The sequence below is a fragment of the Dasypus novemcinctus genome, chromosome 20 (genome assembly GCF_030445035.2).
Source record: "Dasypus novemcinctus isolate mDasNov1 chromosome 20, mDasNov1.1.hap2, whole genome shotgun sequence".
Lineage (NCBI taxonomy): Eukaryota > Metazoa > Chordata > Mammalia > Cingulata > Dasypodidae > Dasypus > Dasypus novemcinctus.
Genome location: NC_080692.1, coordinates 21,527,489 through 21,546,673, shown reverse-complemented (window position 1 = coordinate 21,546,673; position 19,185 = coordinate 21,527,489). Strand labels below are relative to the sequence as shown.

Here is a 19,185-nt window from a genome sequence, read left to right as displayed (position 1 = left end):
GGGCCTCGCTGAAGACAGAACATACCCAAGGCACACTCAGAGCAAATGAGCCGAACAGTTGAAGCGTGTGTCTCCTCTCCTACCTCTCTTCTCCCCATGTGCTCAGAGCCTTGCGCTACTCTAGACCCCTGCAGTGATGGGAAGAGTAATTCTTCTAGCCTCATTCTAGAAAAGTAGGAAAGATGAAAAGAAATGAGTGCCTAATGGTGAAATTTCAGGCACTGTGGTTCCTGAGCGTGGGCTGTATTGTAAGCTGGGGTCAAGTTATCAGCCCCTTTTATATTCATGTATCACGCTACTTCAACCATATATAAAGTTGGCCTACCCTAGCTTCTCTTCTCTCCCTCTCCCCAAACATTTATTTCATCAAAATGAGACCTTACAAAGCTGCCCTTCCAAACTTACTTTCAAAACTCTCATGACCTTTATTTGTTTGTAATAACAATTAGAGTTGGATCATTCCTGGAGTTCGCTTCTGTTGCATGACTAGCTTTTCTGAGATTGAACTCCTTTAAGCCTAACAGCATCTGAGAATCTGTCAAAATCCCCCAGCCAGATTATGATGATTAATTTTCTGTGTCCCTTGGCAAGGCTATAGTGCCTAGATGTTTGGCCGAACACTAATCTAGACATTGCTGTGAAGGGAGTTCATCTACAATCAGTTGGCTTTAAGTAACAGAGATGATCTCCAACAACGTAGGGGAGCCTCAACCCCTCAATGGAAGGTCTTAAGAGCAAAACCTGAGGTTTCCTGGAGAAGAAGACATCCTGCCTCAAAACTCTACCATAGAAATCCTGCCTGAATTTCCAGCCCGCCAGCCTCCCCTGCAAACTTCAAACTCAAGGCTGCAACATCTTGCCTAAGTTCCCAGCCTGCCGGCATGCCCCACAGATTTTGTATTTGCCAGCCCCCACAGCCGCATGAGCCGATTCCTTAAATTAAATCTCTTAATCGTTATATATGTATCCTATCGGCTGGGTTTCTCTGGAGACGCCTGGTGGGTACACAAGGTAAACCGACCAGATACCCTTTCCCCCCTTTTCCCTGGTTGTTACTATCTGACTTGATTTTACATCAAATCCTTTCTCCAAATAAACCTCAGTGCTACCAAAGAGCCTCAGATTTATGAACTTCGAATCTCTCAGTCCAACGGTCTTGGTCTCTAGGTCTTCTGGTCTCCCATGTAATTACACACCCCTGTTCAGGAACCTAATGGAAGCCATCAAAAACCTGACAACTATGGCTTCAGATCAATATGATAGTTCCCTTGATAAGGCTCGCTCTGCTAGAGGACTGGACGTGGCCCCTTTTTCAAAACCCAAAGCACGTTGGCTTATCATTACAATTTGCCAACAAAATCTCACACACCATTTGTGTTCTGCCCAAACCCACATCTCAGTTCTTGGTTGATGAGGCCAGCCTCCCCAGGCGAAGAAAGCACGATGGGGCCCAGTCTCTCTCCAGGCAGTCTCCTCTCTCTCCACACCTGGATTCTCATTTTCTTGCTTCCTCTTTAAATTATCTCTCCCTCATACAGCACAGCTTGTTTTTCTCTTTTCAGTATCTGCTCCACCCCACCCGATGTCCTCTCATGCCTTTCTGAAACCAACACCAGAACCAAGGGAGGGCAAAGCAGCTGGCAGAAAGCCTTTGACAGGCTCTGCTAATGAGCTCCATGCTACCTGCCCCTCTCCCGGCTGCTCATCAAAAACGCTTTGTCGGTTCTTCTAGAACTGCCTCGGCCTCTCGCAAGCACTTTTCTTTCAAACAGTCCACTGTTTGCTCCACAAAAATCCAGTAAGTGCCCACCTCACCCAAGACCCTGTTATCAAGAGTGCCGCAGTGCAGGAGAATTGGTCCCTGCCTTCCATATCTTATGGTCTTTGGAAAGAGGCTTGGCACAAGCAAGAGAAACTAAATGCAAAGCCTAGAGAAACCTTCCCAATTGAGAAGCACAGACTCTATTCATTGAAGAAGGCAAGGATTGGATAAACCTTGAGAGGTGGGTAGAATTCAGGTAGGAGAAGGGGAAGGGGTCATGTGGGTAAAGCTCAAACAAATAGGTTTGGGGGTTGTAAGGCCACCATATGGCCTGGAATGACCAGAGTCATTTACAGGAGCATTTGGAAGAGCTGGAGGAGAGGTCTTGTAAGTTTGTGGGGTTGGGAGACCTAGGCAGATGGAAGAGGCCTTGGAATGCTCAGCTAAGAAATCTGTCTTGTAGACAGTGTCATCCTTGTTTAAGCCAAACTCTCAACCAGTAAAACAGAGATAAAGCAAGAGGGGAGGTGTCCAGGCCCCCTACCAGTCAGCCAGAGCCTTCAGTGATGCCTCTCGTCGAGAAGGTCCAGCTGTGCCAGGTCAACGTCTTCATTTTTCAGTCCCAGTCCACGGGTGTGGCTGTAGCTCTGAGGGGAGAGCCACCTGTGACTCAGACAGCCCACATTTCATCAACAAGCTCCCCTGAAAGAACCAGCCTGGGAATCTGCAGACCTGGCTCCTGACTCAGAGCTCTCACCAACTAGACCCTTCCTGGGCCTCAGCTTTCCTCATCTCTTTGAATGAGACGAGCCAAGTCCCTTCCAGCTCTGACGTGCTCTTTTGCTCTCTGTAGCCCAGCCTTCCTTCCTCCACTATTCTGAGTTCCTTTTCTCTAGTTTTCTTCCTTCCTCTGCTTACTATTTTCTGACAGTTTTCTTTTTCAAAAATGCCACTTTTAAAATATGGAAGAACTTGTATTTATTATAGAAAATTCAAGAAACAGAGAAAAACAGAGATAATATGAAAATCACTTAAAATCCAACCGTCTAGAGAGAAATGCTGTTAACTTGACCTATCATAGCCTTCTGGTCTTTAGACACATTATTTTTTTTAAGTGAAAAAGAAAAGCAGGTTTCAAAACAGTATGTGTTATAGGATTTAAAAAAAAAAAAAAGCATATATATTCTAAATTAGAATTTAGGACCCACTAAGGAAAAGGACTCCAGTGAACATTCCAGAGACTCAGTTTAAACCCTTGGAGATCTATGCCCCAGCCTAACCAGAGATAGACTGAGTCTTATCAAACTGTAGCTTATCAGATTTAACAACCCTGACTCAACCCAATCCCTGGGTGGAGTAAGGTGATCAGCATTTACTCTATCTGCCTAACAGAGGAAAGGGCGAATGAACACTCTTTCAATGTTGATAACATCATCTGGAGCCTCTAAAAATTTGCATATATACTATTCAACAGTCAATATTATAAGGCAAGACAAGAAATAGGACAAGAGGGGAAACGGACTTTGGCCCAGTGGTTAGGGCGTCCGTCTACCATATGGGAGGTCCACGGTTCAAACCCCGGGCCTCCTTGACCCGTGTGGAGCTGGCCATGCGCAGTGCTGATGCGCGCAAGGAGTGCCGTGCCACGCAAGGGTGTCCCCCGCGTGGGGGAGCCCCATGCGCAAGGAGTGCGCCCGTGAGGAAAGCCGCCCAGCGTGAAAAGAAAGAGCAGCCTGCCCAGGAATGGTGCCGCCCACACTTCCCATGCCGCTGAGGACAACAGAAGCGGACGAAGAAACAAGACGCAGCAAATAGACACCAAGAACAGACCCCCAGGGGAGGGGGGGAAATTAAATAAATAAATAAAATCTTTAAAAAAAAAAAAAAGAAATAGGACAAGAGGACAAACACTAATAATAAAAGCAAAGTAAAGAAATATACCTGCAGTTATCCAGATATGAGAATAAAACAAAGACTATAAAATATGTATGATTAATATCTTTAAGGCAATATATGAAAACATGGTAAAAATAAATGAAAAGATAAAGAATCTCAATTGAGAATTTGAGTCTGTTTTTAAAAGAATGAAATGGAAATTGTAGAACTGAAAAATACAATATCTGAAATAATGAACTTAATATCTGACATCAAGAACTCAATAAACTTTTTGTTTGTTTGTTTGTTTGTTTTTCCCTCAGCAAATTTGGAGGGATTTTCCCCAACAGGCTTTACTTTATTTTATTTTATTTTAACTTTTTTTTTTATTATTTTTATTTATTTATTTAATTCCCCTCCCCTCCCCCGGTTGTCTGTTTTCTGTGTCTTTTTGCTGCATCTTGTTTCTTTGTCCGCTTCTGTTGTCGTCAGCGGCACAGGAAGTGTGGGCGGCGCCATTCCTCGGGAGGCTGCTCCCTCCTTCGCGCTGGGCGGCTCTCCTTATGGGTGCACTCCTTGCGCGTGGGGCTCCCCTACGCGGGGGACACCCCTGCGTGGCACAGCACTCCTTGCGCGCATCAGCACTGCGCATGGGCCAGCTCCACACGGGTCAAGGAGGCCCGGGGCTTGAACCGCGGACCTCCCATGTGGTAGACGGACGCCCTAACCACTGGGCCAAAGTCCGTTTCCCTTAACTTTTTTTATTAAAGTTAATAGATCACAAAGAATTTTACATTAAAAAACATAAGAGATTCCCATATACCCCATTCCCCACCCTCCCACCCCATCATTTTTCAATAAACTGTTTAACATCAGTTTAGACACAGGAGAAGATTGAAGTAGTGAACTTGAAGGTAAGTCAATTTAGAATATCCAAAAAGTGATAATTTAAAAATGGAAAATACATAAAAGACTGGATTTCATAGTCAGAAGATTTAACATACATGAAAACTGAGTCATATAAGGAGAGAAAATATAAGCAATTTTTGAAGAGACAATAACCAAGAATTTTCCAGACCTGATAAAGGACATTAACTCACAGATTCAAGAAGATTGGTGAACGCAGTCAAGAAAAATATAAATAAAATCACACCTAGGTACATCACAGGAAAACTGTTGGAAATAAAAGCCCAAAATATAAACATTTTAAAAGAATTCAGAGTGAAAAAGACACATCACCTTCAAGGGAGCAAAAAAATAAGATTTACATCTGACTTTCCACAGAGATGATGGAAGCCAGAAGACAATGAATGGAATGCTAGCTTTAAAGTGCTAAAATGAATTAACTGCCAACCTAGAAATCTATATACAACAAAATGATACTTCAAAAATGAAGGTGATATAAAGACATTTGGAGAATTTGTTACCACCAGACACAACTTTAATAAAATACAAAAGGAATTTCAGGCAGAAGGAAGAGGATTACAGGTGGAAATATAGAAATATAAGAAGGAAATAAGAGCAACAGAAAATGGTAAAATGTGGGCAAATATAAGTAAATATTGACTTTACAAAAATAATATTAACAAATTGTGAAGTTTAAAATCTTTTAGAACTAAAATATAAGAAAACAACATTACAAACAGTGGGAGGGAATAAATAAAGATAAAAAAGTGTAAGGCTGACATTATTAGGGAACTGATGAAAATAATAATTTATATTACATGTAACTTAGTCAAGGATGTACATTTTCTAGAGTAATCACTGAAAGAACAGTAAAGACTGTATAATCAAGTTAAGACAGAAAAAAGTATGAAATAATAATATGTTTACTTAATCCAAAAGATGCAAAAAAGGAGAGAAGATGAAATATAAAATGAGTAAGTCAAAAAGAATATAAATATGTTAAATGGTAGCTGTGAACCCAAATATATCAGAAATTGCATTAAATGTAAATGGATTAAATACTAATACAGATGAAATATAAATGAATTAAGAGTATCAAAACAGAATTTTAGAATCCAACTATATGCTGTTCATAAAAGGCACTCTTAGAACAACAGAAATGCTGAAATAAAGAGTGAAAAAACAGCAACCAAATAAAAACAAGTATAGCTATACTGATAGCAGAAAAAGTAGATTTTAAGGCAAGAACATTCCTAAAGATAAAGAGGGGTGTTTCATAATTAAAAAGGGATCAATTCACCAGGAAGCTATCACAGTTCAAAATATGCATGAACACAATAGCATAGCTTCAAAACATGTAGAGCAAATGCTGAAAAAATTAAAAAGAGAAATAACAAATCCACAGTCATAGTCAGAAAGTTTAATACATTCAAGGGGTAGCAAGAACCCTCCCCAGGAAAAAAAGTAAGGAAAGAGAAGATCGGAATAAAATTAAATGAACTAATTGACAAATACAGAACACTACATGATTTCTTTTATATAATGTTCAAAAAATGCAAAATGATATTAGAAATCAGGAGAGTGGCTACTTTGAGGGAGAAAAGGAAGCTTGGTTGTTGGAAATGGGCGTGATGGGGAATTTCTGGCATACAGGTAAAGAAAGCTCTGTTTCTTTAATTGGGTGGTAGTACATGGTCCACTTAAAGGTCACTCATCAAGCTGTTACGATCCAAATTAAAAGTTTATTAAATATATTTGTGTATTTGGACGACTATACCAGCAATAAAAATCGATGCAATATACATATATCAAAATGGATAAATCTTGAGAATTATGTTGAGTGGAAAATGCACATTGCAGGCAGTTGAAAGTGTTGTAAATTATTTTCAAAATGCTCTATATTAGGTGGAGATAGATACATGTAGTGAAAGTATAACTTGCACATCAGAAGGGTGCACACAAGTTTCATAAAAAATAGTTATTTTGGGGGGTTTGGTGGGGAGCAGGGGCGGAGAGTGGACCCTGGAGAGCCCTGAGCAGCCCCGCTGTCGCTGCAGGCCTAACGACCCGCTCACCCCGGCAGGAGCCGCAGCTGCCATTGCTGGCCCAAGCCACAGCACCACAACCATGAGCAGCGAGGCCCAGACCCCGCAGCCGCCCACCGCCCCACCCTCGGCTCTACAGACACCAAGCCCGGCTCCTCGCGCAGCGGAGCAGGGGGCGGCTCAGGGTGGGCCTCAGATGGGCAGCAGGCGTGGACAAGAGTCGTCGCAAGGAAGGTTTTGGGAACAGTAAAATGGTTCAATGTAAGAAATGGATATGGTTCCAGCAGCAGGAATGACGCCAAGGAAGGAGCGTTTGTACACCAGCCTGCCATGGAGGCAGGAGCGGGAGACAGTGGGGTTGGAGGGTGCTGAAGAAGAGGGGCCAGAGGCAGCAAAGGGCACAGGCCCTGGTGGAGTCCAGGACCAGGCAGTGAACAGGCAGCAGGTGCACCCATCGCAGACGCCGTCCACCTGCAGGGGTCCTCCACGCAATTACCAGCAAAATTACCAGACTAGGGAGAGTGGGGGAAAGAACATGGGATCAGAGCATGTTCCGGAAGGCCAGGCCCAACAACGAAGGCCCGACGGCAGGAGACCTTCCCACCTCACTACATGTGGAGACCCCGCAGGCGTCGACCACAGTGTCCCAGCCCTCCCGTGCAAGGAGATGTGATGGAGGGTCCTGACCTCCAGGGTACCGGAAAGCGAGGTAGACCAGGGAGACAGAACATGTGTCAGGCAACGAAGATGATAAGGAAAAGCAAGGTGACCCAAGGTCAGCAACCGCCTCGATGTCGGTACCTCGGTCATTTCAGTTACCGGCACATCGGCGCAGAAAATGCTAAACCACAAGATGGCAAAGAGACAAAAAGCAGCCGAACCACCAGCTATGAATTCACTGTTCCCGAGGCTGAGCAGGGCTCACCATCACTACCATCATCGGGTTTAGTCATCCAACAAGGAGAAATGGATACGAAATTCCAGCAATAAGAAATGAGCAGAAGGTTGGAGCTGAAGACCTTAAGTGCTTGCTTTTTGCCCATTGACCAGATAACTAGAACTATATGCGTTACCTAGGCAGCGTGGGGTTTTTATTATGTTTATCTAAAGACGTCTCTTTTTGGTAATGACAAACGTGTTTTTTAAAAAGCCTGGTTTTTCTCAATACACCTTTAGAGGTTTTTAAATTATTTCATATATGGTCAAGTTGAGATTTTTAAGAACCTCATTTTTAATTTGTAATAAAAGTTTACAACTTAATTTTTTCAAAAAAGTCAACAAACTGAAAGCACCTGTTAATAAAGGTCTTAAAATTTGTCTTGTCTTAAAAAAAAATTATTTCTGGAAAGCAGGGAAGACAGGAGTACAAACAAGTCTTCAAATGTGTCCATAACCTTTTATTTCTTAAAAAAATATATATTCAGCAAATAGCAAAATGGCAACATTTTTTCAATTTGGCTAGACATTGCTCTAATTTTCGATATGAAATATTTCATAATTTTACGTCTTAAAAATTATGAATTCCAAAACTAGATATTGGATTCTGTTTGTAAACTGCTCTGTCTCTCAGGGCAAATTAGATTACGGTAATCCAAGGTTTCGCTTTTACTTGATTAAATAATGATTAAGGCTTTGATTGGGCCCTGTCAGTAGGACACTGCATCCCTGCCCTCTTGGTGGACGGGGACTCATGGAGAAAGGAAGGACAAGGCACAGGAGTTAATTGGAGTTTTGAGCTGGAGCCTGGAAAGTAAACACATGGGAGAGAATCAAGCCCTGGGGAGAGGGACAAAGCCTAGAGAGCCTGATAGTCTACAGCTGACCTTCTGGAGAAAACAGCAGCAGAGCCCAGAGAGAAACAAGCCCCAGGAGAGACACCAGACTTATCCCAGGCTACAGTGGATATTGAAAGAAGCCGAGACCAGGGAAACTTTAAAGAGAAAGAGGAAGGCTGAACATGGCAGCCATCTTGCTCCAACACGTGACAATATACTTTGGTGAGGGAACTAAGTTATGCTTTATGGCTTGGTAAATGTAAGCTTCTACCCCAAATAAATACACTTTATAAAAGCCAACAGATTTCTGGTATTTTGCATTAGCACCCTTTTGGCTGACTAATACACCATGTCATCAAATATTCTGAAAAGGTGAATTTTAATGGCTGCAGTTTTTCCCTATAATAAATGTTACTATTAAAAATATCTTTCTCTCAAATATCTGTGGGTATCTCCAATTGCTTTTAAGTTTATGAGCATTTACAACACCTGATACTTACTGGCAGTTGTCATAACACAATTGGTTAGCCATTAACTCTTACAGAGGCATGAAAATCAAAAGAACCCTTTTTACCCTGCCCTGCAGTATAGGCAGAGATTAGCTTTTTTGTTGTTGTTTTGCGCTGTCTGCTCTCTGTGTCCATTTGCTGTGTGCTCTCTATGTCTGCTCTTCTTCTCTTTAGGAGGCACTGAGAACTGAACCTTGGACCTCCCATGTGGGAGAGAGGCACTCAGTTGCTTGAGACACCTCAGTTCCCTGCTTTGTTGTTTCTCTCATTGTCTTTCCTCTTTGTATCTCTTTGTTGCATCAGCTCACCATCTTCTTCATCTTCTCCAGGAGGCACCAGGAACTGAACCCAGGACCTCTCATGTGGTAGGAAGGAGCTCAGTAGCTTGAGCCACATCTGTTGAGGGCCAGCTGAGCTGATCTTCGGAGCATACAAATTGCCTGTAGATGATTAGAGGGCCTCCTGAGCTGAAAGAGGAGCTCCTGCAGTGGGTCTCCCCACCTTCAATGCTGGGGGGGCACACTCATCAAAGAGTGCCTTGTCTGGTCAAACTCTATCCCTCATTTGCTCTTCTGCACATGGAGGGCTCTTGGCATCCCCGGAGCCCGGTTCCCTCCACTACATCATTTTAGCAAATTTCCAGGAAGTGGCTGATTCTCAGCAGAGGACTACTGATTGTCGTCTCCTGAGCACAGCTGAAAGAAAGCTGGGAATGATTGGGAGAATGATGTTGCTTATGTAAACTCCCCGAACCTTGACACTGGGGTTTCTCTAAGCCACGCCATTCCTCTCCCAGCCTCCAGCCTTGGAAGCCACAGGCTGGTTAAAAGGCCGTTCATCTGCACACGTAAACTCTCCTGGGACAGCTACAGAGCCCAGAACCCAAGGTTGAAAGTGGCGGTGCGCCAGGCTCAGGCCTGTCCCCAAAAGCAGCAGCACGAGTATGGTCAGGGGCCGCGAGGAGCCCCTGCGGTTACTTAGCCTAAGTTAGAATGAACAGGCAGCCGAGGCCAGCAGCCGCTTCACGCAGAGCCGGGGAGGCAGGCGGGAGTCTGGGAGCCAGCCGGTTCCCCCAGGTGAACGGTGGATGGTGTCGGAGGACCCTTGAAGGCAGGATGGGAAGGGGAAGAGTCGGAAAAGGGTAAGCTGTCTGGTTCCAACTCACTGACATTCTGGAAAAGGCAAAACTGTAGAAGCAGTACAAAGATCAGTAGTTACCAGGGCTCTGGGAGGAGGGAAGGAAGGATGAATAGGTAGAACAGAGGGCGTTTTTAGGGCAGTGAAATTATTCTGTATGATCTTCTAATTGCGGCTACATGGCATTATGCATTTGTCAAAACCTACAGAACTGTCTACACAGGGAGTGACCCTTTATGTAAACTGTGGGCTAAAGTTAGTAATAATATATTGCCATTGGCTCATCAATTGTAACAAATGTACCACACTAATGCAAGATGTTAATAATGGGAAACTGTTTTGCCCAGGAGAAGGTTTTCTTGGGAACTCTGTACTATCTGCTCCATTTTCCAGAAACTTAATACTGTTCTAAATAACAAAGTCCATTCATTTTGTTAAAAATGGAAAAGCAGAGCCAGGACAGTAGATGGGAGCCCAGGAATGAGCCCACTTCCTCAAATGAATGGCTGACGACCTTCAACTTGACAGGGACCTTCATGCCCATTTTGAAAGGGCCTCCTGAAGGTCATCACCCCCCCTCCCCCACCAGCACTCCCACCACATACTTAGGAGCCAGAACCGTTCAATGCCAGACCTATCAGATGGTCCACTTTGCCGGCTGAGAAGGAGAAGCCTCAGCTTGTCCTTCTAGAAGGAATTCTTATATCCTTGTAGCTCCTCCTTTGCTTCAAGACTAGAGAGCAGTGGAGCGAGGACACTGCGGGGTCTAGCAGGTTGTGTCTGACTCTGCCAGCTTGCTCCAGCACAGGAGACAAGTGACCCCGGAGCTTCAAGGCTGATTGGTTTTACATAAAGGCTGGAGGGGTTGGATGAGCAGCAGAATGAAATCAGAGCCGGTTCCGGGCTGGACACAGGCGCCTGTTGGGATACACGAGAGTAAGCAGCTAAACCTGTCATTGTGCAATGTTGGAGGGCTCCACCAAGGAGAATCCCCTGAGGTTTCTGTGACATATTGGGGTGACTCTGGCTTCTACATGTGAGGGCCGGTCTCCACGTGCAGCTTACAGAGCACATGGCATCCCGCATGGCAACGATGCGAGGCAAGGCCTGCAGCACGCAGGGCCCCTCGACACGCCCTCTGCCCCCCGGACCCCAGGCCAAGGCTGTCAGAGCTGCTCCTGATGTGACCTGCCCCGTCTTCAGTTCTGGCCGCCCTTCCTCTGGCTCAGGAAACACTTGTCTGTTTGATGCTTTCTGAACTTGCCCTACACTTTCATGCCTCCCTCCATTCGCTTCCACTCCTCCCTCAGTCCGGTGGACTTTCTCTCTGTCTACCAGTGGAAAGCATGTGCTTTCTGCCAGACTTGATCCAAAGGCCCCTGCTCTGTAAAGCTCCCTCTTCCCTCAGTTCAGAATGCATCTTGCTCGGCCCGCTTTGTAGTCGTTGCTCTGTTTGTTTTGTGCCTGACAGGCATGTGTTGAGAGGTCCCCTCTGTGCCAAGAGGAGAGCCAGGTATGCACAGAGCTCCATCACATAATGAGTCGGAGACTCAGGCCATGTCCCTCCTCTGCCAAAACGCTCAGGTGGTTTCCCATCCACTCAGAGTTCACGTCAGGCTTTACTGTGACCTGCACGACCGAACATAGCTGGACCTGTTACTTTTCTCGTTGCCTCTCCCCTCCCTCCCTCCACTCTTCCTCTAATCTCCAGCTTGGTTTTGCCTCAGGCCATTTGCACTTGCTGTCTGCTCTGCCTGGAAAGCTCTTCCCTGAGATATTTGCATGACTTGCCCCCTCCCTTCCTCCCAGCCTTTTTGTCGTATGTCCCCTTCTCAATGGGTCCTGACCAGCTAGCTTCTCCATCTAAAATTCCTACTCTCTGCCTTACATCTCACACCTCCCTTTCTAAGCACCGAGTTCATTGTACATACTATGTATTTTACTTATTTATTGTTCATCTCTTCCAATGGGTTGCAAGGTCCACGTGGGAAGGAATTTTTATCTGTCTTGTTCCCTGCTCTGCCTGGAATAGTATCTGACACAAAATGGGTGCTCATTAAATATCTACTGAAGCATTAAGTTGAAGAATGAGTGTGGGCTGTAGGAGATGAAAGAAAAATGCTGGCAAGGACCAAGAAGAACAGCTCTGGCAAGTCTTCCCAAAGCCCCGTGTCTGGAGCTGAGAGCCCAGAGAGCTCATGTAACTGAGAAAGGCAGATCAGAGAATGGCTTGTATTCATCAGCTCGCCTTGCTAGGATAATTGGCGGAATGTGAGGTGAGCTATGTTGGCCTGCTCATTGGGCTATTCGTTCAGCCCAAAATATGTATCTGGCACCTACTATGTGCCAAGGACAGTGCTAGGCCCTGGGAGTTCAGTGGTGAGCAAGACAGACCTGTTCTCTGCCCTCGTGGAGTTGATAGTCCAGTGCTCAGCAACCCATAATGTTATTACAAACTCCTACGAACTGTGGGACTCCGGCCAAGTCGCCTCCTCCTGGAGCTAAGAGGCAGTGTGGCCCCATGGGTAGGAGCGAGGGCTCAGAAAGCCCCCTGCCTGATTCAGTCCTGCTTCCCTCGCTTATTAGCTGGGAGTGACCTTTGGCAAGTTCCTTACCCTGTCTGTGCTTCAGTTTCTTCCTGTGCACAATGGGACTCTTAACCCTACCTAATGATTTGGGTTACTGTGAGGATTCAAGGGGCAATCTGTGTAAATAACTTAAAACAATCTGGCAGAGTAAAATCTCATTTTATTGTCATTTTTTATGCCAACTGCTGTTGGGGAAGAAGCCACTGGAGACTCAAGGGAGTGCAGCACGTGGACTTGGCCTCTAGCCCAAGGCCATGCCGTCTGAAGGCATTCCATCGGGGCACCGACAGGTAAGCAGGTGTTTCCTAGCTGGCCTGGATTGCACAATGTCAGCGGCAGCGCTAGGGAAAAGCAGCCAGAACTTTCCATGGCTTAGGCCGTGGTCTCATCAGCACGGCATCCTCCTTCCTTCCAGCTTGCGATGTGATTATTCCCTTGTGCAGAGAAAGACCCAGCGTAGCTGAGATGCCATAGCCGCACGTCCATTGTGCTCAGCGGCCAGTGGCCTGGGCAGCGAGCAGAGCAGAGCGCAGGGCAGCGAGCAGAGCAGAGCGCAGGGCAGCTCGCTGCCTCCGGTGAGGAAGCCAGCATCCTCCCCTCTGCCTCCGGGCTCCCTCCGCCCTGCCCCCAGCTGTGTAGGGACTGCTCTGTGGCTGGGCCACTTGAGCGGGCTCCTGCTCTCACCCAAACCCTCGAGCTGAGATCGCCAATAAGCAGCTCTAGGTTTCTGACGGCCTCTGCCAGGTCCAGCCTCCGCAGGCACCCCAGTTCCTCCAGCCTGGGAAAAGGTACGGCTTCCGGGTCCCCTCCAGAGTCCCCTCCACACAAGCCCTTCCCAGCCCCCTTCCCTTCCCATACTTTTCCTCCCTGCCCTTTAGAGGTCCAAACTTCTCTGGTAAACTTCAGAGTATCCACATCATTTTGGGCATTCTCCCCTTTTCTGTGCCTCAAGACCACCCAATGTGCGACATACCCCAATACTTAGCACATCGTCCCAAGGGTGTTGAATTGTACTTCCCTCGCCACCTAAGTGGTGACCTCCTCCAGGGCCATATTGTGTTTCTCTTTGTTGTGTACCTCCTGTGCCTAGCAAGGAAGCTGGCACACAGTAGGAGCACAATAAATGTTAGTTAAGAATGAACGAACTGGTAATCAGACGTGGCTCAGGCAAATGAGCTCCTGCCTACCACACAGGAGGTCCCAGGTTCAGTTCCCAGTGTCTCCTAAAGAAGATGAACAAGACAGTGAGCTTATGCCATGAGGTGGCGCGGCAAGCTGATGTAACAAGAGACACAAGGAGGAAAACATAATGAGAGATACAACAAAGCAGGTAGTGCAGGTGGCTTAAACGATTAGGTGCCTCCCTCCCACAGAGGAGGCCTTGAGTTTGGTTTCGGGTGCCTCCTTTAAAAAAAAGAAAAAGGAAGACGAGCAAACAAGGAATAGAGAGTGAGCGCAAACGAGGGGGTAGGGAGAAATATATAAATAAAATAAATCTTAAAATAATAATAATAATAATAATGAACAAATCAATGAAGGAAGGAGGAAAGAATGAGTGAATGCCTTCCAAAGGACAAATCCCAAGAAGGGAAAGGGTGGGAAAGAGCAGCAGAAAGACTGAGGGCTGGACAAGCTGGATTTTGTGCTTGGTCCAGGCAAGGGGGAGGCAAGAAATAACCACTGTGACCTTGTATGGTAATAAGCCTGGAATCCTTAGTTCCAGCCCAGGCCTGTCAGTGACCAGCTATGGCCGGGGCAGTCCACTTACCTTTCAAGGGCTCGATTTTTCCAACTACAAAGGAAGGGAATTCGATAAGGTGATCGCTCCTAGTTTTTACAGGTTGTGGTTAATTGTTGACAGGCAAATTCGACACCCTAGCCGGATCCCTAGATCCCTAAAGCCCCCCTTTATGAAGGAACCCAGGGAGAAGTTCATTGTAATCATCTCCATGGATTTATGCCCTTGTCTTTCTCCCTCTGGAATGGACCATTACCAAGTTTAATTACGCCAGGGGCAGTGTGGTGCTGGAAAGAGGTCAGTGTGCTGAGCACCCTGGGATCAAATCAAAGCAGAACTCCATAGCCTAGAGTCCATCAGACAAAGGCATAATTTATTCTCCAAGTTGCAGGTAATAGTCAGAGAAGGGCGAACCGAGAAGATTGGGTTTCACCAAGGAAAGTGCTTAGGGAGTAAGGAGGAAGAGACTGGATTGTAGAGGTATATGATCTTAAATATCACTATTCTTATCTTGCCTGGAGCCAAAGAAATGAGAAACTCTACCTCCAGCAGGTGCAATGAAGGAAGTAGTAAGAGTGCAGGCTGTAGAGACCGCCAGACAGAAATTGAAAGTATAGCTCTTTTCCTTACCAGCTGTGAGACACTGAGCAAGTGTCTTTCCCTTTGTAAGACTCAGTCTCCCCATTGTGGAAGTTTGGGCAACAATACTATCTACCTCACTGGATTGCTGGGAGAGTTTAAAAACGCCTGATCATCATCCATAGGTGTTAAAATGACTGGTTGAAAGACTAAATGGGGAGATAGTCGCACAGCCTCAACGTATCACCCCACAAATCACTAAAGGGAAATGGTACTATAGCAGTTTCATCTGGTTTGAATTCCAAAAATAGATATTGGATTATGTTTGTAATCTGATCTGTACCTGGGCGTGATTGAGTTGTAATTAGGGTAGTGGGTCGCCACCCCTTGGTGGGTGGGGACTCACAGATAAAAGGCATGACAAAGGACAGAGTTGAGGGTTTCTGATGTTGGAGTTTGATGCTGAAGCCTTAACCTGGAGCCCGGAGAAGTACGCTCACAGAAGAAAGAGAACCCAGCCCCAGGAAGAAAGGAACCTTGAACTCAGAGAGAAGCAAGCCCTGAAAGGGAGGAATCCAGAAAGCTTGAACCCTTACAGCTGTTGGCAGCCATCTTGCTCCAACAAGTGGAAATAGACTTTGGTGAGGGAAGTAACTTGTGCTTTATGGCCTGGTATCTGTAAGCTCCTACCCCAAATAAATACCCTTTATAAAAACCAACCAGTTTCTGGTATTTTGCATCAGCACTCCTTTGACTGACTAATACAGGTACCTATACAGAAATCTGGCAAACACTACCTTAATCAAGTGATTATAACCTCACCAATGAAAGCAATAAATTGACATGTTATGCCTCCTGATGGGATGAGCTGAGAAGGACACAACATCACTTATGAAATAATCTTGCCAAAAATGTTTAACCTGAATCTTCCCATGAGGAAACACAAATCCAAATTGAGGGACAGTTTGCATAAGAACTAACTTGGACTATAAAAATGTCAGTGTCATGTAAGGCAAAAAAAATAAAAGCTGAGGAACTGTTCTAGATTAAAGAAGATAAGAGAAATACTGCAAGTAAACGCAATGTGTGGCTACTGATTAATCCTGAATAGAAGGGAAAGGACTGAGGGAGGAAGGGAGGGAGGGAGGAAGGATTATTATTGGGAAAATTGGGGGAATTTTAATAAGAACTGTAAAACAGATAATGGTATTATTTTAGTGTTAAATTTCCTGAAGATGATAATTGTATTTTACTATGTAGAAGAAGGCCCTTGTTCTGAGGAGATATTTGCAGAAATGTTTAGGAATGAAGTGTCACAATAACTGCAGGTAACTCTCAAATGGTTCATAAAAAATATGTAGAGAGAAATAAAGTAAAAATGTGACACTAAGTGTAAGCAATTAGGTGGAAGTAATAATACAATTAGTGAAGCTGGATGATCATTGTATATTCTTGCAATTTTTGCAGGTTTGAAATTTTTTGCAAAGTAAAAATCTTGGGGAAAAGATACTACATGCAAAGTTCTTGGCTCCATAGGTAGTAAATACGATATGCTGGTGATGATAATATCTTGATTTGATTGAAACTATTAAAATCCAAACGTTGTCCCTTCATCCCTATGTCTGATTTGCCAAGTGAGATGGCGCACGCCGCTAGCGTATTCTGGTTTCAGTCTTCCAACCTATAAAGCAGGAAGGATATGAGAGCCAAATGTGGAATACCAAAGAGGAAAAGGATGATAAAGATTATACATATAATGAGGCAATCAAATCCTTCTCAGGGGCAGGGAAAAATCAATCCAAGGTGCTGCAATCACGATAGTGACTCCCTCTGATGATTCATGTGAACTATCCCTTGATTAAATTTTCTCTTTTTGCATCCTCTTTCATACTCTGATGAAACTATTGTCTCTCTGTACTTTTTAAATGTCTTTTGAAACTTAAAAGGCAAAAAAGTAGAGCCTGTTAAAGCAGGTTTGAACATAAGGCAGGCCCTCCTGGGTGGTTAATGCAGTTCTTCATACATGGATTGCACACCTTCCTCTGTGTCAGGCACTTGGGGTACAAAGAAAGCAATAAGTCTCTTTCCTGGTTTTGCTTGAGGGGCCCTTAACCTATTGGAGGAAGCAAAGACATATTCAAGAAACTAGACAAGCCATAGGAACCCTTTGCTGAACACTGTGTGGGGCAGAAAACATTGGGGGTCACAGTAAGTAGGTGTTCAATAAGTCATTGTTGAAAGTATGAATAACTGAGTAGGTGGATAGACGGATGATGGAGGGATGGATAGATGGATAATGGATGGATGGATGGACGGACAGATGGAGAATGGGTTAGTGGATGGATGGATAGATGGATGAAGCATGGGTAGATGGATGGATGGATGGAAGGAGAGGGGGTGGATGGATGAATGATGGAGAGATGAACAGGCAGATCAGAGAATGGAGAGGACGATACTGGAACAAAGTGAGAGAATGATTAAGCCCACGTGAGAACTAGAGGAGGTCAGGAAAGGTCACTAGTTTATTGATACTTGAAATTGACCTTGAAGGACCAGGAGAATTTCATCTGGAATGAAAGTTATCTTAGTAAAGAAATAGCATGATGTAAGGAATAATTTTTGATTTTTCAATAAAATCTGTCTCACTGAGAGGAAGAAGTCAGAGGAATACAATGCTAGTGATGTGATCATCTAGGTAAAGTTATTCTGAATCAAGAGAAGATTATCACACCTTCTGAAAGAGGAACAACACAATTTAGTTCCATGAACATTCCTGAGCATGGACTATGTTGTGGACATTGCTCTGTTCTGAGCTACAAAAGTAAAAGTTGGAGAACATCAGGAAAGCAACCTGGAAATACCTGAAGCTAACTCATCAGTGAACATCTTTTCTGAACATAATGTGGTACTTAAAACATAGTAGGGTATTTTAGGCAGGCATTCAATCAATCACCGTTGAATAAAGAAGAGCTGGCTGGATGGATGGCGGGTGGGAGGGTGGGTGGGTGGATGGATGGATGGACAAGCAGGTAGACAAAAGAATGGGGAGGTTAGCCATGAAGAACTCAACTCGGGCAAAGGAGAAATGCCAGGGAATTGTCTCCTTAGGAATGGCTCTACACCAGAGCTGCCAGTGGCTAGTTTTTGGTTCCTGGGAGTCTTGCAAAAGAGCTTTACCGTGCCTGGAAACACTTAGGAAATATAAAAGTAAAGAAAGCCAAAGTTTAGATGAGAGATAATTGAAAACAGTACTTGAGCAAGACAACTTATACTCATTGCCGTATTTTTAATTTTGCCCTAATCATATCTTTCTTAAGAACTGTAAAACCTAGGTTATAATTAAGACATAGCCTAATATTTAAACTGTTGCTCTAATAAGGAGTTTTCTTTTTAGAAAAAGCAAAATAATATGGCTGAATCATACTCTTCATCTCTTATCCCTTCTCAAGTCATCTCCTACTGATGAAATTTATTCATCTTCCCTCTACATTTCCTCCAACTGTGGGCACACACTGAAAGGAATGACCTGGCCTTTGGAGAATGTCTTGTTAGTCCACTCTGAAAAATAACAGCAAAAGACAAACAAAGGCTTATCTTACTGCGGAAGTTGTGTGGTGTTACAGCTAATCAAGCAGATTCTAGAATCAGACCTTGGGCAACTTTCTTTGATCTTTCCCAGCCTTATTTCCTAATCTACAAAGTGGGGACAATAAGAGTACTTCTCTCACATGTTTGTTATAAAGATTAAAAGAATAAATGGTATAAGTCAATTAGCATACTGTCTCGCAGTAAGCACCCTGTAAAGATTAGAATTAGAATTTGTAAAAAGAGAAATAAGAAATAAAAGAAAATCTGTGGGAAGTGGATTTGGCTCAATGGTTAGAGCATCCACCTACCACACGGGAGGTCCAGGGTTCCAACCCAGGACCTCCTGACCCATGTGGTGAGCTGGCCCACGCTCAGTGCTAATGCGTGCAAGGAGTGCCGTGTCACGCAGGGGTGTCCCCTGCATAGGGGAGCCCCACGCACAAGGAGTGCACCCCGCAAGGAGAGCCGCCCAGAGTGAAAAAGGTGCAACCTGCCCAGGAGTGGTGCTGCACACGTGGAGAGCTGACACAGCAAGATGATGCAACAAAAAAAGACACAGATTCCTGGGGCTGGTGACAAGAATAGAAGCAGACACAGAAGAACACACAGCAAATGGACATAGAGAGCAGACAACTTGGGGATGGGTGGGGAGGTAGAGAAGTAAATTAATTAAATAAATCTTC

General features: G+C 44.7%; 1 long non-coding RNA gene across 1 annotated transcript in view; it reads left to right on the top strand.

Annotated features, from left to right (window-relative positions):
• Nucleotides 1-19,185, top strand: part of LOC105746730 (uncharacterized) — a 107,099-nt gene that overhangs the window by 81,166 nt on the left and 6,748 nt on the right. Inside the window, exon 2 of the long non-coding RNA XR_001119011.3 lies at nt 12,795-12,887. This is a non-coding gene — a long non-coding RNA (uncharacterized lncRNA). The remainder of the gene's footprint in view (nt 1-12,794; nt 12,888-19,185) is intronic.